Source organism: Gossypium arboreum, chromosome 1 (genome assembly GCF_025698485.1).
Source record: "Gossypium arboreum isolate Shixiya-1 chromosome 1, ASM2569848v2, whole genome shotgun sequence".
In the NCBI taxonomy this organism is placed as follows: Eukaryota; Viridiplantae; Streptophyta; class Magnoliopsida; order Malvales; family Malvaceae; genus Gossypium; species Gossypium arboreum.
Window position 1 is genome coordinate 101,170,808 of NC_069070.1, and position 27,273 is coordinate 101,198,080.

Consider the following 27,273-nt stretch of genomic DNA (forward strand, 5'->3'; position numbering starts at 1 on the left):
GTTGACCGAATATTGTAAGGGGTTAATCGTAGTTTGTATTTGAATAGTTAGATTAACGTGTTAGTAAACCAATTGTAGGCGGTTCGTGTGTGGATCTCACAAGATATCATCGCAAATGTGTGTAACTAACACCCTCTTTCTTAGTCTAGATCGGCAAAAGCCGAAAAGTCGAAATGCCAAAATCGGTATTTTGTAGATTTGCGAAAAGTAATGCTCGTGAGGTAAATCGATTAATGTTTTTGGTAAGCTGCAATGTTTGACCGCAAAGTGCATGATTTACGTGCCTCGATATTTTTGGGCTTAATGGGCCAAAATTAGAATGATGGGCCAACTGCCCAATTCGGTAAGAACACTCGATGCGTGATTACGTTAGTACGTGAAAAGTAGGAATATGCATGAAAAACCTAAAATAGATAAATTACTGAAATACCTTTAAAAGTGGAAAATTTACAATTTTACCCCTAGGAGATAAATTACCAAATACCCCTAAGGTTAAATTGACTTAAATGCATGTTTGACTATTGTTATTTATCGCATGCCATGTTGTTATTATCGATGCATGGGATTGGGATATTGACGGAGGAAGTACCGAAAGTGGCTTGTCCACGCTTCGAGGCTTTGCCTTAATTTATCGTTAATCGAAAGCAAAATGCTTTAACTGTGGAGTGTTAATGGGTGGGTTGAGCTATCCCACATGGAGTGTATGGTGGGTACGGTGGAGTGTAGTGGTTGGTGGGTTGAGTAGTCTCCTCAAATGGGCTTGCATATGTTATTGATGTTGCATGTATTTTGAAATGGGCCTATGGGCCATATCATTATCTGAATAAGGGCTAAGGCCCGGTTTATTGTAATCAAAGGGCTCGCCCAATACCATCTTATTACTGAATGGGCTTAGGCGCAATAGGCTTGAGCCGACTTGGGCTTTGAATGGGTTTTCCTTACACACCGAGTTTCCCAAACTCACCCTTTTATTTTCATCCACGCAGAAATCCCCAACCATAGTGGGCTTAGAGTCGTGAGGGAATTCGAGTGGCCACCCGCTCGAAAGTTTGATTTTCTTCGGTGAACTGGACATCCTTTTATTTACGTTTGAAGTTTTTGGGCTTTTAAATGTAATAAGGCCGCTTAATTATTTTTATGGTTTTAATATGTATTACTAAGATAGGTAATACTTATATTTAACTGTTGAAGTTGGATAGCTTTAGGGCGTGTTTTCAAAAACAACAGTTGATTTCAAAATAACACGACAACAAGCAAAGCTTCCGCAATGAAAGTATTTTCCAAAATTAATCACTTTTCCTAAAAATCGATTTCCTAGAAATATCCATGACGTTAAGGTGTGGCAATGGCGGTATGCATGTCTAGGATTGGACCCGAAGGAGCTTGGTATAGCAATCCGATGGACTCACCACCTCTTTCCGGTTTCCTACCGGTGCATGACTTCCATTCACTTTAACCTATAATGAAATTAATCTTTTGAACATCAAGTACGATTTTCGGACTTAGAATGGAAATTTTTTTACGCTTTGATGTGGCATGTTTGGATCCGCCATAACTTCGGTCGGGTTTGGGGTGCTACATTTAGTGGTATCGAGCCTAGGTTGCAACAACTCTACTGTGGAATGGGTTTACAAAACAAAGATTTTCGAAAGCGAAAATTTTATAAAGAATACGAAAAACTCGATTTTCAAAATTTAGATCTTTAGAAGGTGGCATTCCGAATCTCCTACCAAGTCTGTAAGTATTCGAATTTTTCTGAATATTTTCCTAAATTATCTGTCTATACTAAAATCTCGCTAGGATATTCTAGATAGGATGATCTGAAACCATAGGAAAATCGATAAGAGATCAAATCGTAGCTAGACTTCGATTCTGCGAAAACAAACTCGAACTCTTCATGCGATTCATAAAACATCTGTAATAAACACTGGAATATTAATTGATGCATAAAAATTCGTAATCAAGATAATACGATATGAGTACAAGAGGCCGTGGACGGAGCCGAGGAAGTGCTCGAGCGAGATCTTCGTCTTCGAGACATATGTCGGCGGTGGATGCACCGGTACCACCGGCAACAGAGGTAGAGTCTTATGACTGCGGTGCCGAGGATGATGCCCTATCACAGGTAATGCTTCGTGTTCTGAAAAGGGTTGCCGGAGCAAGTTCGGGCAACGAAATTCAGGGATCTATTTCTGAATAACTTCGGGACTAACGGAACGGAGATCTTTAAGGGCATGTCTGGTATAGCCCCGAATGTGGCGGAATATTGGTTGGAGGCCACAGAACGGATTATGGATGACTTGGACTACTCTGGGGAGATTGTGAGTAGGGTATCTGTACTAAGTCCCTTAGGTCACTCGGTTAGGGTAGACAAACTGTATAGGAATGTACCCTTAGAAATTCAAGGTAAGATTTTCCCTGGAGATCCGATGGAGTTACCATTCGGAGAGTTTGATCTCATTTTAGGAATGGACTGGCTTGTTAAGCATAAAGCGACTCTGGATTGTACTGCTAAACGAATGGTGTTAAGGACCACAAAGGATGATGAGATTATGGTGATAGGTGGCGAAGGGATTATTTGTCCAATGTGGTGTTGGCATTAAGGGCGAAAAGTGGATTCGGAAAAGTTGTGAGGTCTATTTGGCATTTGTAAGTCGACGGAAGAGGAGGGACTGATAGTGGATAAGGTTAGGACCGTAAAGGAGTTCCAAGATGTTTTTGGAGGAGCTTCGAGATTGCCTCCAACCGAGAAGTTGAGTTTGGAATAGATTTGTTGCCTGGAATGGCGCTTGTGTCTATCGCACCGTATAGAATGGCACCGAAGGAGTTAGTAGAGTTAAATGCTCAAATCCAAGAGTTGTTGGATAGGGGCTACATTAGGCCAAGCGTGTCTTCATGGGGAGCACCAGTGCTATTCGTGAAAAAGAAGGATGGTACGATGCGGATGTGTATTGATTATCGCCAGTTGAACAAACTGACGATTAAGAATAAGTATCCACTGCCAAGGATTGACGAGCTATTCGACTAGCTTAGAGGAGCTTCTGTATTTTCCAAGATCGACCTTCGATCTGGATATCATTAGTTAAGGGTCAAGGAGGTAGATATCCATAAGACAGCATTCAGGACTCGGTATGGTCATTACGAGTTTTTGGTTATGCCATTTGGACTAACGAACACTCCTGCAGCGTTTATAGATCTGATGAATCATGTGTTCCAACCATGTTTGGATCAGTTCGTAGTCGTCTTTATTGACGATATCCTGGTATATTCTGAAACTGAAACGAAACATGATGAGCATCTCCGTATAGTCTTTGTAAGTATTAAGGAGAAGGAACTCTTTGCGAAGTTCAGCAAGTATGAATTTTGGTTGAGGGAGGTAACCTTCTTAGGACATGTGGTCTCTGCTGAGGGGATTAAGGTGGACCCTCGGAAAATTGAAGCGATTTTGGAGTGGAAGCCACCTAGGTCAAGGTCGAAATACTGAAGTTTTCTAGGACGGCATGATACTCTGAAAGGTTTGTGGAAGGTTTTTCGTGGTGGCAGACACTTCGATAAAACTCATAAGAAAAGGAGTACTGTTTGTATAGACTAAGAAGTAGCAGGAAGCTTTTGAGAAGTTGAATAAAGTTCGATCAAGCACTGTGTTAATTCAATGGAGTCCGGGAAGGATTTTCTCAGTATGCGATGGACGCATCACACGTGGGTTTAGGCTGCGTGTTAATGCAAGAGGGTAAGGTGGTTGCATATGCATCACGATAGCTTAAGCCTCATGAGGGAAACTATTTGACTCATGATTTAGAGTTGGCAGCAGTGATATTTGCACTTAAGATTTGGAGACGTTACTTGTACGGAGAAAGGTGTATTATATACACTAACCATAAGAGTCTTAAGTATTTGTTGGCTCAGAAGGAGCTGAACCTTAGGCAAAGGAGATGGATTGAGTTGGTTAAGGATTATGACTGTTCGATCAAGTATCACCCAAGCAAGGCTAATGTGGTAGCCGATGTTCTAAGTCGTAGAGCTATATTTGATCTGAGAGCAATGTTTGCTCGTCTGAGTCTGTATGATGATGGAAGTCTGCTTGAAGTTACAAGTGAGGCCAACCTGGGTGGATCAGATTAAGGAAAAATAGTTGAACGATGAGTCTTTGGTCGCTCATTTTCAACAAGTTAAGGAAGGGGAAACTTCTAAGTTTGGGAGCCGAAGAGACGATGCAACAAAGAATACCTTCATCTGTTTGGATTAGGTAAATTTCGAGGACGAAATTTCTTTAAGGAGGGTAGAGTTGTAACGCCCAATTTTCGGAATCCTATGAATGTTGGCATAGGTTTAATTATGTTAGTGGGCCTCTAAAAGCCCAAGCTTAAGATAGAACCCGTAATTTTAGTTAATTTTTGTTCCATAAGAAAAAGGGAGTGAAATTATGAAATAGGACTTATGTGAAAATGTTTGAAAATGCTATAGGCTAAATTGAAGTGGCCAAATAAATAGGAGTGCAAAATAGGAGGATTTGCATGACAAGCCTCCCATTTTACATGAAGTGGCTAGCCATCATGTTGTTGTAGACAATATGAGTACTTGATATCCATAATTTATGGTACAAATTGATACAAATTGATAATAGGTTAGGTAAATGTTCCATGATAATGGGTTAGGTAAATGTTTCATAATAATAGGTTAGGTAAATGTTCCATGATAATGGGTTAGGTAAATGTTTCATGATAATGGATTAGGTAAATATTCCATGATAATGGGTTAGGTAAATGTTTCATGATAATGGTTTAGGTAAATGTTTCATGATAAGAAATTCATGTCTTTTGTATTAAAGAATTAAATGGATGAAATATGAAGTTTTATTAAAAGAAAAAGGGGTGAAAAGAACAATGTTTTTTCCATCTTTGTTCATCCTAGCCTAAAGTTAGAGAAGAGAAAGGAGAGGAGAAAGCTCTTAAATGTTCGGTCACTTGGGGAAGAAAATTGAAGGTAAGTTCATGGTAGTTTGCTTCTATCTTGATGTTCATGAGTTCTTCTTGATTCTATCTTAACTCTTGAAGCATATTTTGATTTTTAGTTGTGTTGTGAGAATTTAGTCATGAATTAAAATGAAGGAAATGGTTGTTGTTTGATGTTCTTTTGATGAAAAATGGAAGATAGGTGAAGTTGAGCCAAACAAATGAGCATGCATGTGCCTTAGATGCTAAAGGAAAAATCGGCTAACATGTTGTGCTTTAAAATGATGAAATGGAGATTATGCTTAAGTAAAAATCATAGATATGTGATGACTGATTGGTGATATACATGTTTAAATAACATGCATGCAAGATAGGTGTATGAAAGAGTGATTTGGTAATAAATCTGCTTGGGACAGCAGCAGTAATGTGACTTTGGAAAATCACCATAAATTGTGGGAGAAGAATTAGAAGCTGAATAAATTATGTAATTAAAGATTATTGAGTCTAGTTTCTAATGAAATAAACAAGAACATATTTCGAATTCTGTACAATGAGAAATTTGATTCGTAATGAAGGGTGGTCAGATTAGTCAAACAGTGAAACATGGGAAACTTTGAGAAATTTCTGGTATTGATTGGCTAAACCAAAAATTCTGAAAATTTTATGGATAGAAGATATATGAGTCTATTTTCAGGGAAAATTAACGGAACTTGATTTGGAGTTTCGTAGCTCTAGTTATAAATGATTTAGTGACTGTTGCTCAGAAAGACAGCTTGCAGTGAAATTATGATTATGTGGTAAACATTGACAAAAATTTGTTAATGAGTTGCTTATTGATTTCTTATAAGCTTACTATGATCTGTAGGTGTGGTTGACCGAATATTGTAAGGGTTAATACGTAGTTTGTATTTGAATAGTTAGATTAACGTGTTAGTAATCCAATTGTAGGCGGTTCGTGTGTGGATCTCACAAGATATCGTCGCAAAGCAGTGTGTAACTAACACCTCTTTCTTAGTCTAGATCGGCAAAAGTCGAAAAGTCAAATGCCGAAAACTGGTATTTTGTAGATTTGCGAGTGTGCGAATGCTCGTGAGGTAAATCGATTAATGTTTTTGGTAAGCTGCAATGTTTGGACTGCAAAGTGCATGATTTCTGTGCCCTCGATATTTTTGGGCTTAATGGGCCAAAATTAGAATGATGGGCCAACGGGCCCAATTCGGTAAGAACACTCGGTACGTGATTCTGTTAGTACGTGAAAAGTAGGAATATGCATGAAAAACCCTAAAATAGATAAATTACTGAAATACCTTTAAAAGTGGAAAATTTACAATTTTACCCCTAGGAGATAAATTACCGAAATACCCCTAAAGTTAAATTGACTTAAATGCATGTTTGACTATTGTTATTTACTGCATGCCATGTTGTTATTATCTGATGCATGGGATTGGGATATTGACGGAGGAAGTAATCGAAAGTGGCTTGTCCACGATCGGAGGCTTTGCCTCAATTCTATCGTTAATCGAGCGAAGAATCTTTGCAACTGTGGAGTGTTAAATGGGTGGGTTGAGCTATCCCACATGGAGTGTATGGCTGGTACGGGTGGAGTGTAGTGGTTGGTGGGTTGAGTAGTCTCCCAAATGGGCTTGCATATGTTATTGATGTTGCATGTATTTTGAAATGGGCCTATGGGCCATCTTGTTATCTGAATAAGGGCTAAGGCCCGCTTTATTGTAATCTGAAAGGGCTCGCCCAGTACCACTGCACTGAATGGGCTTAGGCCCAATAGGCTTGAGCTGACTTGGGCTTTGAATGGGTTTTCCTTACACCGAGTTTCCCAAACTCACCTTTTTATTTTCATCCACGCAGGAAATCCCCAACCGTAGTGGGCTTGGAGCTATGAGGGAATTCGGAGTGGCCACCCGTTCTGAAAGTTTGATTTTCTTCTGGTGAACTGGACATCCTTTTATTTACGTTTGAAGTTTTTGGGCTTTTAAATGTAATAAGGCCGCTTAATTATTTTTATGGTTTTAATATGTATTACTAAGATAGGTAATACTTATATTTAACTGTTGAAATTGGATAGCTTTAGGGCGTGTTTTCAAAAACAACAGTTGATTTCAAAATAACACGACAACAAGCAAAGCTTCCGCAATGAAAGTATTTTCCAAAATTAATCACTTTTCCTAAAAATCGGTTTCCTAGAAATATCCATGACGTTAAGGTGTGGCAATGGCGGTATGCATGTCTAGGATTGGATCCGAAGGGAGCTTGGTACTTAAGCAGTCCGATGGACTCACCACCTCTTTTCCGGTTTCCTACCTGGTGCACAGCTTCCATTCACTTTAACCTATAATGAAATTAATCTTTTGAACATCAAGTACGATTTTCTGGACTTAGAATGGAAATTTTTTTTTTTACGTTTTGATGTGGCATGCCGGATCCGGCCATAACTTCTGGGTCAGGTTTGGGGTGCTACACAAGATGTATAAAACAAAATAGCAATTAGAAGTTAATGTGATATAAGACAATCTTAAGATAATGATGAATTGATGAACACATAATACATATAGTATATGAATTGATGAATTTAAAATAATTTGTAAAACAAACAAAGAGATATATATATATACATAATTATTAGAACATATATCATAGAATGAATATTTTAAAATCAAATAATACACAAAGTATTGAAAAATATTGGTTTAAAATGACAATCTACATGCAATAAAGGAGAATTTAATTTATTTATAAAATATGAAAAGATAATAAAAACATATAATGAAATATAATCTTAGGAGATAAGCTATACACATAATAGATTTACAAATCATATATAAATTTAAAAATAATTACTTTTTAAAAAAACATGGAAATGCGTGCAGATTAAATTAATTTGGCTATATATGTACAAATATATAAAAACATTTAAATGGGACACCATCTAATATATTGAAAGAATACGATATAATGACTTTCAAAATGATGATTTTATAAACAAAAAAATGAATTTTAAAACAATGAGTTAACCATTAAAATAATATATGTACGAATATACACAAAAATATCTAAGTGAGACATTGTATATATAATATGATAAACCAACTTCAAAATAATAATATAAATAAATAAAAAACAAAGCAAAGTTAATAAAATAGATAAAAGTATTAAATGAAATTTAAAATAATAAATATTTCAAATAGAAAGCTTAATGAAATAAACTTAAAAATGAAAGGGATAATTTACAAGTAAAAGAAACCAAAATAGGGACTGGCGTGTAATGTGCGCAAATGCACAAGGACTAAAACTGGAATTATTCCAGATCCTTGTTGAGGCGCGGACCCAATTGAAAATTAACACAACTTATCAAACTAAATTAAAAAAACAAAACAAAGCAAACAAGGCGCAATCAAATGCACGCACGAAATGGAGGGACCAAACACGTAAATAACCCTTCACTGCAAAAACACGTGGGTCCTGAGGGTATTCGGGTCGGATCCGATCGGGCATGGACTATACGGAGTCGTTTTAGGGATACCAGATCAAGCCTTAAACGACGTCACTTCCTTTTGTAAATTAAAAAGAAAAAAAAAAGAAAAAACCTAAAGCAAATCTAAGCACCGTAGCAAACAAATGAGGGGAAGGGAAAGGGAAAACCCTAAATGTTTGCCCCTTTTTCAATCTGCCATTCAACCACCATCATTCCACCATTGAAATCGGTGGACGGTAGCTTGCAATGGAACCGTCCCATCTCCATGCTCTAAACCTCATATCGAAAGTCAGATTTTAGCCTCGAAAAACCGATCTCAAGTTTCAATTTCAACGAAGAAGATACGGTCTCCGATGGCTCATTTGAAGGTATGTTTTCTTTTTTACTTCATTATACTAAAAAAATTTAAAACACTAAAGGAAGATGAAATAAATGCAAAAGAAAGAAATACAAGGCGTTCAAAATCACCTTCTTGCAATTGCTTTCGAATTTTCTATCCAGTAAGTATTTTAGTGTGCGTGTAAAACCAAAAAAATTACAGTAGATTATCTATGGCTTTATAGCCGAAAATGTTCAAAAAAAAATACAATTTTTCTTTTTCTTACGTATTGGCTGTTGCTGCTGCTGTTTGCTTGCTTTTTTCAGGTACGGAGCGTGTGCTAGCACTTGGCGTGAGGCGTACGGAGGCACGTGTGGTGGTTGTACAGAGGCGCTGGAGGTTAGCTGTAGCGCAAGCATTAGGTTTAGGGTTAGGTTTTTCTGAAAACCTTAGCATTTTTGGCCTTTAGAGCCTATTCTTGCAGTTGGGCCACAAGTTTTTGTAATTGGACTGTTATAATATTTTTATGATTTATTTTTTTATTTTTTTGTTTTGTGTTTGCACGGGCCTGGGCCAAAATTGGGCCTTATAGCTGCCCTTCTTTGCTCATTGTCGTGTAACGAGAATAGAGCAAAGACTTCAAAGAGGGCCAATTTTGCCCGGTCTCGCAGAATCATGACTTCTTTGGTGTTTTTCTTCTTCGAGGTAGCCTTGTTCCGATCCTCTGCAAGATATAGGAATTGTTGCTCCAATCTGCTCCGCTGTAACTCTAGAGAGACTAGCCTTGTAGCTTTTAATCTGTTCTACCGCAACTTCTTCACTGCAACCTCAAGCAGATATGGTTCGTGTATTTTTATCCTGCTCTACTGTAACTTCAGAGAGATAAGGATTGTGACTTCGATCTGCTCCACTACAACTTTAGGGAGATAAGATCTGTAATTTTTAACCTGTTACCCTACTGCTTAGGGGGTTAAGGTTCACCGTCTTTGATCTGTTCCACTGCAACTTCAGGGAGACAAGATCTATCATTTTCAGCCTGTTACCCTACCACTTAGGGGGTTAAGGCTTGCTTTCTTTGATCCATTCCACTGCAACTTCAGGGAGATAAGATCTGCAATTCAGCTTGTTACCCTACTACTTAGGGGGTTAAGGCTCACCGTCTTCGATCTGTTCCACTGCAACTTCAGGGAGACAAGATCTGTAATCTTCAGCCTGTTACCCTACTACTTAGGAGGTTAAGGCTTGCTTCTTTGATCTGTTCCACTATAACTTTAGGGAGACAAGATCTGTGAATTCACCGATGTTGCTACACCGTCCTCTAAAGGCATGATTTGTAGAATCGGTTTCCTGTACCTATGCTTATGCCAAATAAGTAGGATGCCATGATCAAAATGAGTCAAATGCTCCTAACTAGATGAATGATTATGAATATAGAAATGTCATGAGAGTGATTCCTTTTTACGGTATCATTGCTCATAGTTCATTAGGGTTCTATCATTGATGTGCTACCATATCTCCTTGTTTAGCCAGTATTTTTGATAGAAAATTTGAAGAAATAATCACAATTTGGACTATTCTTTTTTCAATGTTTCCAACTTTTGAATCTGGTTAGTCCTGACTAGTGGCCCTGTTTCAGGTCCTTGTACTATTTAGAGACTTTCCAGAGTAATATGCATAACTTCTTTTGTGTGAATATTATAATTCCAAAAATTGATTTAAAAAAATGCTTAAAAGATATTATCATAATGAACGAGATGGAATTTTATTGAGAACAAAACTCAGAGTGAATAAATTAAACAGGATTGTGAATCTGCTGAGGTACAAAATAAGATGAGAAAAAGGTGCCCCAGATATCGCAGCACGAGCTTCACTATTCCAACTTCTTCAAAGGCCATTTCAAGCTAAATATGTGTTCAGGAGATCCCACATATTTTGTCGATGCTCTAAGATGTACTGTTCTTCCCTCTTGTTAATTTGGGAGGACAAGACTACTACATGCCCCATGTTCAAAATTTGAGCTGCCCGTTTTTGAATTTTCAACTCAAAAACCCCTTTGGTCTTAAAGCGCCCTTTGCGGGTTTTCGCCTTGGCCTCTCTCCCTTTTTTTTTTAGTCTTAAAACGCCCTATGTGGGTTTTCACTTTGGCCTCTTTCCCTCTTTAAGTGTAGTATTTCTTGACAGAATTCGAATTCACAGGATTGGGCAGGTTTTTCCCATCCATTTCGACTAGAATTAATGCTCCTCCGGGGAAAGCTTTCTTCACCACGTAAGGTCCCTCCCAATTGGGCATCCATTTTCCTCTAAAATCCTTCTGTATAGGAAGGATATTTTTCAGAACCATATCTCCCTCATAAAACTCTCTTGGGTGAACCTTTTTGTCATAAGCCCGCATCATTCGTTTTTGGTACATCTGACCATGACGGATAGCTCTTAGCCTCTTTTCTTCAATCAAGTTCAATTGATCATATCGAGACTGGATCCACTCTGCTTCATCTAACTTTAACTCTGACAACACTCAAAGGGATGGGATCTCGACTTCAATTGGCAAAATCGCTTCCATTCCGTAGACCAAAAAGAAAGGCGTTGCCCCAGTAGAGGTTCTGACTGATGTTCGGCCAAGAGGGCAAATGGTAACTTCTCATGCCAATATTTGTAGGTCTCAGTCATCTTCCCCACAATATTCTTAATCTTCATAATGCATTGTCAGATATGATCCTCTCCGGCATTCCATATCGACATATGATCTCGTTTTTCAGGAATTTGCTCACTGTTGACTTTGTAACATTGGCATATGAAGCGGCTTCTACCCATTTGGTGAAGTAGTCGATAACCACAAAGATGAACAGATGCCCATTGGAAGCTATCGGCGATATTGGTCCAATCACATCCATACCCCACATAGAGAAAGGCCATGGGGAAGTCATGACATGCAGCGGTGAACGAGGCACATGAATTTTGTCTCCATAGATTTGGCATTTACGACATCTCTTGGCATAATTGACACAGTCTCCTTCCATAGTGGACCAATAATACCCAAATCTCATAATTTACCTGACCATTGTAAAACCATTAGTGTGTGTCCCACAGACGCCCTCATGGACTTCTTCCAAGATTTTCTTAGCCTCTACAGCGTCTACGCATCTTAATAGCACTTGATCCTTTCTTCTTTTGTATAGGATCTCCCATCTAAAACATACTCAATGGCCAATCTTCTCAACATCCTTTTATCATTCTCGCTTGCCTGGTTCAAGTACTCACGATTCCTCACGTATTGTAATATATCGTGATACCAAGGGTGATCATCTTTTTCTTTATCTTCTTCAACATTGTAACAGTGAACCGGAGTTTCATAAATGCTCATCCGGATAGGTTTGACATCTTCTTGTTTGTTCACTTTGATCATGGAAGCTAAGGTGGCCAAAGCATCGGCCATCTAATTTTCGTCTCGTGGAAGGTAGCAGAAGTAATGTCATCGAACTCTTTAACCAATTTAAGGACCAGTTTTTGATAATCGATCAACTTGGGATCTCTGGTCTCCCATTCTCCCTTGAGTTGATAAATCACTAATGCAGAATCTCCATACACCTTTAGCACTTTAATCTTACGCTCTACGGCTGCATGGATACCCATGATGCACGCTTCGTATTCTGCCATGTTATTCGTACAATCAAAATCCAATTTACTAGTAAATGGATAATGATCTCCATTTGCGGATACCAAGACTGCCCTGATTCCATTACCCACAGCATTTGACGCCCCATCGAAGTTTAGTTTCCAGGGAAGTTCTTCTAGAGCACCTTCTTTAGTGGTCGCAACACATAGGTCTTCATTCGGGAAATTAAAGTTCAAGGGCTCGTAATCTTGCAAAGCTCTACTGGCTAGAAAATCTGCTATTGCACTCCCTTTTACTGCTTTCTGGTTCACATAGACTGTCAAATTCAGAGAGCAGAATTTGCCATCAGACCATCCTTCCATTCAAAGTTGTTGACTCCATCATGTACTTTAAATGGTCTAGTTTTGAGATGAGCCAAGTAGTGTGATACAACATATACTGCCTCAACCTTCAGGTTGTCCAAACCAAGGCACAACACAACTTTTCTATCGGCGGATATCTCATCTCACATTTAGTGAACTTTTTACTAAAATAGTAAATAGCTTTTTTTTTCCTTCCTGACTTGTCATGCTGACCAAGTACGCATCCCATGAAATTCTCAAATACTGCCAAATACAGTATCAATGGCTTATAGGGGTTAGGTGGCATCAGCACCGGAGCGTTGGATAAGTACTGTTTGACCTTGTCGAAAGCCCTTTGGCAATCTTCATCCCATACACCTGGGTTGTGTTTCTTAAGAAGGTGGAAAACAGGGTCACATTTCTCGGTTAGTTGTGAGATGAACCAAGCGATGTAATTTAATCTTCCCAGAAAGCCTCGAACCTCTTTCTGGGTATGCAGCGGAGATAGCTCTTGTATGGATTTGACTTTGTCTGGATCGATCTCAATCCCTTTCTCACTAACCACAAATCTGAGAAGCTTTCTAGACTTGGCTCCGAAGGTACATTTGGCCGGATTGAGCTTTAGCTGAAACTTTCTCAACCTTAAGAATAACTTCCTCAGGACTTGTACATGATCCTTCTCTGTTAGAGACTTTGCGATCATATCATCGACATAAACTTTGATTTCTTTGTGTATCATGTCGTGGAACAGGGTTACCATGGCCCTTTGATATGTTCCCCCTGCATTTTTTAGTCCAAACGGCATCACCTTGTAGCAGAACGTTCCCCACATAGTTACAAATGTAGTCTTCTCTATGTATTCAGGAAGCATCTTGATCTGTTTATATCTGGAGAAACAGTCCATGAAGGAAAATAGTGAGTGTCCTACCGTGTTGTCCACTAAAGTGTCGATATGAGGCAGTGGAAAATTATCTTTCGGGTTGGCTTTATTCAAATCTCTGTAGTCTACACATATTCGTACTTTTCCACCCTTCTTAGGACAGGGACGATGTTGGCTACTCATTCTGAGTATTTTACCACCTTTAAAAATCCAACGTCAAACTGCTTTCTGACCTCTTATTTTATTTTTAGCAAGATGTCGGGCCTTATTCTTCGGAGTTTTTGCTGAACTGGCTTACATTCTTCCTTTATGGGGAGTCGGTGCACCACGATGTCAGTGTTCAACCCAGGCATATCTTGGTATGACCATGTAAAGACATCTTTGAATTCTTGAAGTAATTCGATAAGGTCTCACTTCATCTCCATGGTGATACAAGTTCCGATCTTCACCTCTTGCCCCTCTCCTAAGCTCACAATTTCTACTGATTCTTTGTGAGGTAGGATTTGTTTCTCGTCTTATTCTACCATCGTCAACAAATCAGGAGACAGGTTACAACCTTGGTCATCTTTGAAATCCTGAGAATCCTCCATACACATATCTCGCTTAAAAGGAGACTCTGAGCCACTAGCAGTGCCACTCATATCATCGATATCTGGGGACCTCCTATGAGGATGAAAGAAGATACAAAGAACCAAAAGAATTTAAGAATACTTATCTGTATAGTATGATTATGAATGAAGAACGAAAGAATATTTAAAAGAATGTCCGAAGGACAAAAGAATCAGAAAGTAATCATTTGTATAATATGATTATGAATGAAATGGAAAGAATGAATAAATATCTGCTCAAAATGATAATAACTGTGCATTTTATTGAAATAACGTTTTTGAACATAAGCCTATTTCACAAAAGATTCTTATTACTCCTAGGCCTAGAGCAATAAGTGTGTTTTGGACATTACTCTAAGTCAGCTCTAAAAACTACATGAATCTCTTTTGCAGTCTAGTTATCCAGAACACTTTCAGGTATGTAGGGGCAAACGCCCGACAAACTTTCTCCTCCAGCCCCTTCTTCGTATGTGGCGTTGATGTCTAAGCTTTCCAACTTTTCTTCTATGGCTTCTTTTCTTGGTGTACCCCTTTCAAGATGAATGATTCCTCCGGACACAAAAGTTTTAGATATATGGGGGAATATCATTGGCTCTCATTTGATTTCCTCCCCCTTCAACCATGCTCTCCTTCTTTCTTGTTTCTTTTCCAACTCCTTTTTCCTTTGTCTCACATCTGGCTTAAATCTTAAGCCGAAGTGGTCTCTCATGTCTTTCAATACTGGCGTTTCAACCCTTCCTTGGAGATGTCTCCCGAGTCCTCTTCCCGGTAGAGCTCCTTTTCCAACCATCAACTGTAGACTCATCCTTGTAGTTTTGGATAATTTCGGCGTCAGAATCCTGCTCCCCTCACTAATGAATGTTGTATTAACAAATTCCAAAGACTGAAATGAGCATTTGATTGCTTTGTCATCTATCTCCAAATAGGGTGCATCACTGCTTACAGCTACAATGATATCCTCTTCAGCATTTATCGTTATCAACCGCCCCTCTGATACTAACTTCAACTTTTAATGCAACGACGAAGGTATTACCCCAGCTGAGTGTATCCAAGGCCTCCTCAATAAGTAGTTGTATGAAGGCTTGATATCCATCACCAAGAAATCCACCTCATATGTGTTTGGCCCGGTAGAAGAGGTATCTCAATTCTGCCTATCACCCTTCTCTCCATACCATCGAATGCCTTCACTATATTCTAGCACTCTAAATGTGAGAGCTGTCTATAGGTAATCTGCTTAGTGTGGACAATGGTAGGACGTTCAAGGCTGACCCGTTGTCAATCAGTACTCCTGGTAGCGTATATCCCTTACAACGCATGGTGATATGTAAAGCTTTAGTCGAACCCCTGCCAGCGGGTGGTATCTCGTTGTCATTGAAGAAGATAAAGTTATCGGCACTTATGTTGCTAACCAAGCGGTCTAGCTTGTTGAAGGAGATATCATTGGCAACATATGTTTCATTCAAAACTTTCATCAGCGCACTGCGATGGACTTCCAAACTTGGAAGTAAGGCCAGCACCGAGATACGAGCTGGTTATTTACACAGTTGTTCCACAACCCTGTATTCACTGTGCTTTAGAAACTTTAAAAACTCCTTAGCCTCCTCTTCGTTGACCGGCTCATTAACAAGAAGTTCAGATTTGGTCGTTTTCTCCTTCATCTCTTCGACCACTATGGATTTTCCTTTTATGGGTCCTACTTTCTCACTTGCTGGATCATATCGTCTCCCGCTACGTGTATAGGAGCCCCTATCTTGATCCTCTTTTAAAGCGTCAACCAGGTTTTCTCTTCCTGGGATCGTCACGTTACAGTCGTAATTCCATGGGACCCTCTTACTGACTTTATAGGGGAACACTGCAGGTCTTTGGATTATGACTCTCGATGGCATTTGCACTCCTGCTTCATTATTTTTGGGTCGTGATATGATGACCACGAGGTAGTTAACTGTTTGGTTCTGCGCCATCAATTCTCCCTCTGACGCACATATATCTCCCTCTCTGGGGTTTTCGGTTTCTTCATAAAACTCCATTTCTCTATTGTTTATCATGTCCTATACCAGGGCCCTGAACTCCACGCACTCTTGAATTTCATGCCCCACCTCGCTGTGAAACTCACAGTAGTTCCTCTTTTCTTCAGATTCTTCTCTCAAATCCAACACGATTAATCCTCTCTTGACCATCTCTTTCCACACCCGTCTCAATGGGATCCTGACCTTTGCATCTTTGTCCATCTTTGTTCATCATAGCTGAAAGTTAGAGAAGAGAAAGGAGAGGAGAAAGCTCTTGAGTGTTCGGTCACTTGGGGAAGAAAATTGAAGGTAAGTTCATGGTAGTTTGCTTCTATCTTGATGTTCATGAGTTCTTCTTGATTCTACCTTAACTCTTGAAGTATATTTTGATTTTTGGTTGTGTTGTGAGCATTTGGTCATGAATTAAAATGAAGGAAATGGTTGTTGTTTCATGTTCTTTTGATGAAAAATAGAAAATATGTGAAGTTGAGCCAAACAAATGAGCATGCATGTGCCTTAGATGTTAAAGGGAAAAAATCAGCTAACATGTTGTGCTTTAAAATGATGAAATGGAGATTCTTCTTAAGTAAAATCATAGATATGTGATGATTGATTGGTGATATACATGTTTAAATAACATGCATGCAAGGTATGTGTGAAAGAGTGATTTGGTAATAAATCGCTTGGGACAAAGAAGAAGAACGTGAATTTGGAAAATCACCATAAATTGTGGGAGATGAATTAGAAGCTGAATAAATTATTTAATTAAAGCTTATTGAGTCTAGTTTCTAATGAAATAAACAAGAACATATTTTGAATTTTGTACAATGAGAAATTTGATTCGTAATGAAGAGTGGTCAGATTAGTCAAACAGTGAAACATGGGAAACATTAAGAAAAATCTGGTATTGATTGGCCATACAAAAAAATTCTGAAAATTTTATGGATAGAAGATATATGAGTATATTTTCAGGTAAAATTAATGGAACCTGATTTGGAGTTTCGTAGCTCCAGTTATAAATAATTTAGTGACTGTTGCTCAGGAAGACATCTTGCAGTGAAATTATGATTATGTGGTAAACATTGACAAAAATTTGTTAATGAGTTGCTTATTGTTTTCTTATAAGCTTACTATGATCTGTAGGTGTGGTTAGCCGAATATTGTAAGGGGTTAATACGTAGTTTGTATTTGAATAGTTAGATTAACGTGTTAGTAATCCAATTGTAGGCGGTTCGTGTGTGGATCTCACAAGATATCGTCGCAAATGTGTGTAACTAACACCCTCTTTCTTAGTCCGGATCGGCAAAAGTCGAAAAGTGAAATGCCAAAATCAGTATTTTGTAGATTTGTGAGTGTGCGAATGCTCGTGAGGTAAATCGATTAATGTTTTTGGTAAACGCAAAATTTGGACCTAAGGTGCATGATTTACGTGCCTCTCGATATTTTTGGGCCTAATGGGCCAAAATTGGAATGATGGGCCAACGGTCCCAATTCGGTAAGAACCCTCGACGTGATTACGTTAGTACGTGAAAAGTAAGAATATGCATGAAAACCCTAAAATAGATAAATTATCAAATACCTTTAAAAGTAGAAAATTTACGCTTTACCCTTAGTAGATAAATTATCGAAATACCCTAGGATTAAATTGACCTAAATGCATGTTTGATTGTTGTTATTTATGCATGCCATGTTGTTATTATCGATGCATGAGACTAGGATATTGACGGAGGAAGTAATGAAAGTGGCTTGTCCACGATCTTGGAGGCTTTGCCTCAATTTATCGTTAACTGAGCGAAAAGGCCGCAATTGTGGAGTGTTAATGGGTGGGTTGAGCTATTCCCACATGGAGTGTATGGTGGTACGGGTGGAGTGTAGTGGTTGGTGGGTTGAGTAGTCTCCCAAATGGGCTTGCATATGTTTACCGATGTTGCATGTATTTTGAAATGGGCCTATGGGCCATATCATTATCTGAATAAGGGTTAAGACCCGCTTTATTGTAATCTGAAAGGGCTCGGGCCCAGACCACTCATACCCAAATGGGCTTGCATATGTTTACTTGATGTTGCATGTATTTTGAAATGGGCCTATGGGCCATATTATTATCTGAATAAGGGCTAAGGCCCGCTTTATTGTAATCTGAAAAGGGCTCGCCCAAGACCACTGTTACTTGAATGGGCTTAGGCCCAATAGGCTTGAGTGACTTGGGCTTTGAATGGGTTTTCCTTACACACCGAGTTTCCCAAACTCACCCCTTTTATTTTCATCCACGCAGAAATCCCCAACCATAGTGGGCTTGGAGCGTGAGGGAATTGAGTGGCCACCCGCTCTAAAAGTTTGGTTTTCTTCTGGTGAACTGGACATCCTTTTATTTACGTTTGAAGTTTTGGTTTTTTTTAAATGTAATAAGGCCGCTTAATTATTTTTGATGGTTTTAATATGTATTACTAAGATAGGTATTACATATTTTAACTGTTGAAATTGGATAGCTTTAGGACGCGTTTTCAAAAACAATAATTGATTTCAAAATAATACGACAACAAGCAAAGCTTCCGAATGAAAGTATTTTCCAAAATTAATCACTTTTCCTAAAATGACTTAATCAAAATCGGTTTCCTAGAAATATCCATGACGTTAAGGTGTGGCAATGGCGGTATGCATGTTCAGGATTGGATCCGAAGGGAGCTTGGTACTTAAGCAATCCGATGGACTCACCACCTCTTTTCCTGTTTCCTACCGGTGCATGACTTCCATTCACTTTAACCCTTAATGAATTAATCTTTTGAACATCAAGTACGATTTTCTAGACTTAGAATGGAAATTTTTTTTAACGTTTTTGATGTGGCATGCCGGATCCGGCCATAACTTCTGGGCTGGGTTTGGGGTGCTACATTTAGTGGTATCAGAGCCTAGGTTGCAACAACTTGGCTGTGGAATGGGTTTACAAAAACAAAGATTTTTGAAAGCGAAAATTTTATAAAGAATGCGAAAAACTTGATTTTCAAAAGTTAGATGTTTAGAAGGTGGCATTCCGAATCTCCGGCTCAAGCCTGTAAGTATTACTCTGAACTCTTCTGAATATTTTTCTGACTTATCTGTCTGTACTGAAATCCTGCTAGTATACTCTAGATAGGATGATACTGAAAGCATGGAAAAATCTGATAAGAGACTAAAACTGTAGCTAGACTTCAATCCTGCGAAAACAAACTCTGAACTACTGTCTGATTCATAAAACATCTGTAATAAATACTGGAATATTGAATTAATGCATAAAAATTCGTAATCAAGATAATACGATATGAGTACAAGAGCCGTTCGTGGAAGAGGCTGTAGACGGAGCCGAGGAAGTGCTCGAGCGAGATCTTCGTCTTCGAGACATATGCCAGTGGTAAATGCACCGGTACCGCCGGAAACAGAGGTAGAGTCTCATGACCGCGGTGCCGGGGATGATGCCCTGTCACAGGCAATGCTTCGTGTTCTGGAAAGGGTTGTCGGGGCAAATATGGGCAATGAAGTTCGGGGATCTATTTCTGAATGACTTCAGGCTAACGGAGCGGAGATCTTTAGGGGCGTGTCTGGTATAGCCCCGAATATGGCGGAATATTGGTTGGAGGCCACAGAACGGATTATGGATTACTTGGACTGCTCTGAGGAGATTATGAGTGGGGTATCTGTACTAAGTCCTTTAGGACACTCAGTTAGGGTAGACAAACTGTATAGGGATGTACCCTTAGAAACTCAAGGTAGGATTTTCCCTAGAGATCTAATGGAGTTACCGTTCGAAGAGTTTGATCTCATTTTGGGAATGGACTGGCTTGTTAAGCATAAGGTGACCCTGGATTGTACTGTTAAATGAATGGTGTTAAGGACCACAAAGGATGATGAGGTTATGGTGATAGGTGAACGAAGGGATTATTTGTCCAATGTGGTGTCGGCATTAAGGGCCGAAAAGTGGATTCGGAAAGGTTGTGAGGTCTATTTGGCATTTGTAAGTCAGTCGGAAGAGGAGGGACTGACAGTGGATAAGGTTAGGATCGTAAAGGAGTTCCAAGATGTTTTTCTGGGAGAGCTTCCAGCATTGCCTCCGAACCGGGAAGTTGAGTTTGGAATAGATTTGTTGCCTGGAAAGGCGCCCGTGTCCATCGCACCATATAGGATGGCACCGAAGGAGTTAGTGAAGTTAAAGGCTCAAATTTAAGAGTTGTTGGATAGGGACTTCTTTAGGCCAAGCGTGTCTCCATGGGGAGCACCGGTGCTATTCGTGAAAAAGAAGGATGGTACGATGCGGATGTGCATTGATTATCGCCAGTTGAACAAACTGACGATTAAGAATAAGTATCCACTACCAAGGATTGATGATCTGTTCGACCAGCTTAGAGGAGCTTCTGTATTTTCCAAGATCGACCTTCGATCTGGATATCATCAGTTAAGGGTCAAGGAGGTAGATATCCATTAAATAGCATTCAGGACTCGGTATGGTCATTACGAGTTTCTGGTTATGCCATTTGGACTAATGAACACACCTACAGTGTTTATGATCTGATGAATCATGTGTTCCAACCATTTTTAGATCAATTCGTAGTCGTCTTTATTGACGATATCCTGGTATATTCTGAAACTAAAACGAAACATGATGAGCATCTCCGTATAGTGCTGTAAGCATTAAGGGAGAAAGAACTCTTTGTGAAGTTCAGCAAGTGTGAATTTTGGTTGAGAGAGGTAACTTTCTTAGGACATGTGGTCTCTACTGAGGGGATTAAAGTGGACCCTCAGAAAATTGAAGCGATTTTGGAATGGAAGCCGCCTAGGTCGATTGTCGGAAATATGGAGTTTCTAGGGTGGTAGGATACTCTGAAGGTTTGTGGAAGGTTTTTCTGTGATGGCATCACCTCTGACAAAACTCATAAGGAAAGGAGTACCGTTTGTATGGACTGAGAAGTAGCAGAAGCTTTTGAGAAGTTGAAGAAAGTTCTGATCAAGCACTGTGTTGATTCAAATGAGTCCGGGAAGGATTTTAGTGTGTAAGGACGCATCACACGTGGGTTTGGGCTGCGTGTTAATGCAAGAGGGTAAGGTGGTTGCATATGCATCACGACGCCTTAAGCCTCATGAGGGAACTATCGACTCATGATTTAGAGTTGGCGCAGTGATATTTGCACTTAAGATTTGGAGACATTACTTGTACGGAGAAAGGTGTATTATATACACCGACCATAAGAGTCTTAAGTATTTGTTGACTCGTATGAGCTGAACCTTAGGCAAAGGAGATGGATTGAGTTACTTAAGGATTATGACTGCTCGATCGAGTATCACCCAGGCAAGGCTAATGTGGTAGTCGATGCTCTAAGTCTTAGAGTTGTATCTGATTTAAGAGCAATGTTTGCTCGTCTGAGTCTGTATGATGATGGAAGTCTGTTGGCTGAGTTGCAAGTGAGGCCAACCTGGGTGGATCAGATTAAGGAAAAGCAGTTGAACGATGAGTCTTTGGTCGCTCGTTTCCAACAAGTTAAGGAAGGGGAAACTTCTAAGTTTGGGTTAAATGGCTAAGGAGTTCTGTGTTTCCGAGGAAGAATTTTTGTTTCGAAGGACTCTGATTTGAGGCAGACAATATTGAAGGAAGCTCATGGAGGACTTTGTGCCATGCATCCTGGAGGGAACAAGTTGTATCACGACTTGCGAGAATTGTACTGGTGGCCTGGACTTAAACGAGAAGTAACGGAGTTTGTAGGGAAATGTCTGACATGTCAGCAAGTGAAAGCTGAGCATCAATTACCTTCTGGACTGTTACAGCTGGTGAAGATACCACTTTGGAAGTGGGAGAGGGTAACCATGGACTTTGTGAGTGGGTTGCCTTTGACACCATCAAAGAAAGACTCGGTGTGGGTGATTGTGGATAGGTTGACCAAATCAGCCCATTTTATACCTGTTCGTACTAACTTTTCACTTCAAAAGTTAGCCAAGTTGTATGTGGCGGAGATTGTACGACTTCATGGAGTCCCAGTTTCAATTATTTCTGATCGGGATCCCAGATTTACATCTCGATTTTGGCAAAAGTTGCATGAGGCATCGGGGATGCGATTGAATTTTAGTACGGCTTTCCATCCCTAAACTGATGGTCAATTGGAAAGGGTTATTCAGATTCTGGAGGACATGTTGAGGGGATGCGTGATTGATTTTCGAGGTAGTTGGGAGGATTACTTGCCGTTGGCAAAATTTGCGTACAATAACAGTTACCAGGCGAGTATTCAGATGGCACTGTATGAAGTGCTGTATGGACGAAGGTGTCGTACACCTAGTTGTTGGACCGAACTAGGAGAACGACAAGTTCTTGGACCAGAGTTGGTAGCTGATACTGAGGATAAGGTCAGAATAATTAGGGACCGGTTAAAAGAAGCATCTGATAGGCAAAAGTCGTATGCAGATTTGAAGCGTAAGGAGATTGAGTACTCAGTAGGTGATATGGTCTTCTTAAAGGTTTCTCCTTGGAAGAAGATATTAAGGTTCGGTAAGAAGGGCAAGTTGAGTCCGCGGTTCATTGGGCCTTATCGGGTTTTGAAGCGAGTAGGCCCAGTGGCTTATCAGTTGGAATTGCCTCCAGAGTTAGACAGGATTCACGATGTTTTTCACGTCTCCATGTTAAGGCGTTATCGTTCGACCGCTCATGTCCCGCCGCGATTCTGAAATTGAAGTTCGACTAATTTGACCTTTGAGGAGGAGCCTGCAAATATTGGCTCGAGATGTTAAGGTTCTCGAAGGAAATCATCCCGTTAGTGAAAGTACTTTACGCAATCATGGAAGGGAAGAAGCTACTTGGGAATCAAAAGAGACTATGCGTCAACAATACCCTCAACTAGTTGGAACAGGTAAATTTCGAGGACGAAATTTCTTTAAGGAGGGTAGAGTTGTAACGCCCCAATTTTCAGGAAGTCTGTGAATGTTGGCATAGGTTTAATTATGTTAGTGGGCCCAAGCTAAAGATAGAACCCGGCAATTTTAGTTAATTTTTGTTCCATAAAAAAAGGGGTGAAATTATGAAATAGAACCTATGTGAAAATGTTTGAAAATGCTATAGGCTAAATTGAACTGACCAAATAAATAGGAGTGCAAAATAGGAGGATTTGCATGACAAACCTCCCATTTTACATGAAGTGGCCAGCCATCATGTTGTTGTAGACAAAATGTACACTTGATATCCATAATTTATGGTACAAATTGATACAAATTGATAATAGGTTAGGTAAATGTTCCATGATAATGGGTTAGGCAAATGTTTCATGATAATGGGTTAGGTAAATGTTTCATGATAAGAATTTCATATCTTTTGTATTAAAGAATTAAATGGATGAAATATGAAGTTTTATTAAAAGAAAAAGGGGTGAAAAGAACAAAGTTTTGTCCATCTTTGTTCATCATAGCTGAAAGTTAGAGAAGAGAAAGGAGAGGAGAAAGCTCTTGAGTGTTCGGTCACTTGGGGAAGAAAATTGAAGGTAAGTTCATGGTAGTTTGCTTCTATCTTGATGTTCATGAGTTCTTCTTGATTCTACCTTAACTCTTGAAGTATATTTTGATTTTTGGTTGTGTTGTGAGCATTTGGTCATGAATTAAAATGAAGGAAATGGTTGTTGTTTCATGTTCTTTTGATGAAAAATGGAAAATATGTGAAGTTGAGCCAAACAAATGAGCATGCATGTGCCTTAGATGTTAAAGGGAAAAAATCAGCTAACATGTTGTGCTTTAAAATGATGAAATGCAGATTATTCTTAAGTAAAATCATAGATATGTGATGATTGATTGGTGATATACATGTTTAAATAACATGCATGCAAGGTATGTGTGAAAGAGTGATTTGGTAATAAATCTGCTTGGGACAGCAGCAGTAATGTGACTTTGGAAAATCACCATAAATTGTGGGAGATGAATTAGAAGCTGAATAAATTATGTAATTAAAGCTTATTGAGTCTAGTTTCTAATGAAATAAATAAGAACATATTTTGAATTCTGTACAATGACAAATTTGATTCGTAATGAAGAGTGGTCAGATTAGTCAAATAGTGAAACATGGGAAACTTTAAGAAAAATCTGGTATTGATTGGCCATACAAAAAAAATTTTAAATTTTTATGGATAGAAGATATATGAGTCTATTTTCAGGGAAAATTTACGAAACTTGATTTGGAGTTTCGTAGCTCCAGTTATAAATAATTTAGTGACTGTTGCTCAGGAAGACAGCTTGCAGTGAAATTATGATTATGTGGTAAACATTGACAAAAATTTGTTAATGAGTTGCTTATTGTTTTCTTATAAGCTTACTATGATCTGTAGGTGTGGTTGGCCGAATATTGTAAGGGGTTAATACGTAGTTTGTATTTGAATAGTTAGATTAGCGTGTTAGTAATCCAATTGTAGGCGGTTCGTGTGTGGATCTCGTCAGCATATCGTCTCAAACAGGTGTGTAACTAACACCCTCTTTCTTAGTCTGGATCGGCAAAAGTCGAAAAGCCGAAATACTGAAAATCGGTATTTTTTAGATTTGTGAGTGTGCGAATGCTCGTGAGGTAAATCGATTAATGTTTTTGGTAAACTGCAAAATTTGGACTGCGAAGTGCATGATTTCTGTGCCCTCGATATTTTTGGGCTTAATGGGCCAAAATTGGAATGATGGGCCAACGGGCCCAATTCGGTAAGAACCCTCGGTACGTGATTCTATTAGTACGTGAAATGTAGGAATATGCATGAAAAACCCTAAAATAGATAAATTACTAAAATACCTTTAAAAGTAGAAAATTTACAGTTTTACCCTTAGTAGATAAATTACCGAAATACCCCTAGGGTTAAATTGACCTAAATGCATGTTTGATTGTTGTTATTTACTGCATGCCATGTTGTTATTATCTGATGCATGGGACTGGGATATTGACGGAGGAAGTACTGAAAGTGGCTTGTCCACGCATTAGAGGCTTTGCCTCAATTTATCGTTAACCGAGTAGCAAGGTCAAGAATCGTGGAGTTTGGACCGGGTGGGTTGAGCTATTCCCCACATGGAGTGTATGGCTGGTACGGGTGGAGTGTAGTGGTTGGTGGGTTGAGTAGTCTCCCCAAATGGGCTTGCATATGTTTACTGATGTTGCATGTATTTTGAAATGGGCCTATGGGCCATACTGTTATCTGAATAAGGGGCTAAGGCCCAATTTATTGTAATCTGAAAAGGGCTCTGGCCCAGTACCACTGTTACCCAAATGGGCTTGCATATGTTTATTGATGTTGTATGTATTTTGAAATAGGCCTATGGGCCATACTGTTATCTGAATAAGGGGCTAAGGCCCAATTTATTGTAATCTGAAAAGGGCTCTGGCCCAGTACCACTGTTACCTGAATGGGCTTAGGCCTAATAGGCTTGAGCTGACTTAGGCTTTGAATGGGTTTTCCTTACACACTGAGTTTCCCCAAACTCACCCCTTTTATTTTCATCCACGCAGGAAATCCCCAACCATAGTGGGCTTGGAGCTGTGAGGGAATTCAGAGTGGCCACCCGTTCTGAAAGTTTGGTTTTCTTCTGGTGAACTGGACATCCTTTTATTTACGTTTGAAGTTTTGGGTTTTTTTAAATGTAATAAGGCTGCTTAATTATTTTTGATGGTTTTAATATGTATTACTAAGATAGGTATTATTTATTTTAACTGTTGAAATTGGATAGCTTTAGGACGCGTTTTCAAAAACAACAATTGATTTCAAAATAATACGACAACAAGCAAAGCTTCCGCAATGAAAGTATTTTCCAAAATTAATCACTTTTCCTAAAAATGACTTAATCAAAATCGGTTTCCTAGAAATATCCATGACGTTAAGGTGTGGCAATGGCGGTATGCATGTCTAGGATTGGATCCGAAGGGAGCTTGGTACTTAAGCAGTCCGATGGACTCACCACCTCTTTTCCGGTTTCTTACCTGGTGCACAGCTTCCATTCATTTTAACCCTTAATGAATTAATCTTTTGAACATCAAGTACGATTTTCTAGACTTAGAATGGAAAATTTTTTTAACGTTTTTGATGTGGCATGCCGGATCCGGCCATAACTTCTGGGCTGGGTTTGGGGTGCTACATTCCTGCTACATTGGGTACGGCTGGGTCATCAAACCTTACAATCCCCATTTTAATGAATCTTTCAACTAGCTTCTTGAACGCGGTGCAGTTTTCAATCGAATGCCTAGTAATTTCTGCATGGTATTCGCATTGGGCGTTTGTGTCATACCATTTTGGAAACAGGGGTTGCAGTGGCTTTAGGTAGAAAGGGGACACTACATGAGTGTTGAATAGGTTCTGGTACATCTCCCTATACATCATGGGTATATGTGTGAACTGTGGCCTTTCTGTGTTTGCCCTCGTGTTGGATTTTTGTCTCACAGTGCTATGTTGATTGGCAGCCACCGTCTTGGGTTGGTTTACAGTGAGTGACTTGGATCGACCCTTATTAAATGTGCTCGTGTTGTTCATTTCGTTATCTCTTTTTCTCGGGGTCGATCTTTTGGTGCTTTCCCTTACTTCTATTTTGCCGCTCCTCACAGCATTTTCAATTATTTCGCCTATCATCACTATGTTTGAGAAGCGTTTGGTGGCACTCCCCAACATATGAGTGATAAAAGGAGCCTTCAAATTGTTGATAAAGAGCATCGTGGTTTCTTTTTCTAAAAGCGACGGTTGAACTTGTATGGCAACTTCTCTCCATTTTTGCGCATACTGTCTGAAACTTTCATTTGGTTTCTTCTCCATATTCTTGAGAGTGATCCTGTCAGGAGTTATGTCCGTCACATGACTATACTGTTTCATAAAGGCTTGAGCTAGGTTTTTCCATGAGTTAATCTTAGCACGGCTCATTTGGTTATACCATTTAGATGACGCCCCAACCAGACTGTCCTGAAAGCAGTGAATTAATAGCTGGTCATTGTTGACGTATCCTGTCATTCACCTGCAAAACATAGTGATATGAGCTTCACGGCAGCTTGTTCCATTGTACTTCTCAAATTCAGGCATTTTGAATTTGGCGGGAAGGACAAACACTAAGAAAGACTTT

General features: G+C 39.3%; 2 long non-coding RNA genes across 2 annotated transcripts; both read left to right on the forward strand.

Moving 5' to 3' along the window:
- The first annotated feature begins 5,999 nt into the window (after positions 1-5,999).
- On the forward strand, positions 6,000-7,060 carry LOC128294004 (uncharacterized). The gene is made up of 2 exons (XR_008284171.1): positions 6,000-6,171; positions 6,819-7,060. It is a non-coding gene; the product is annotated as an uncharacterized LOC128294004 (long non-coding RNA).
- Positions 7,061-23,545: 16,485 nt separating this feature from the next.
- LOC128294006 (uncharacterized) lies at positions 23,546-25,986 on the forward strand. Its single transcript, XR_008284178.1, has 3 exons — positions 23,546-23,693; positions 24,612-24,653; positions 25,682-25,986. It is a non-coding gene; the product is annotated as an uncharacterized LOC128294006 (long non-coding RNA).
- Positions 25,987-27,273: the final 1,287 nt, after the last annotated feature.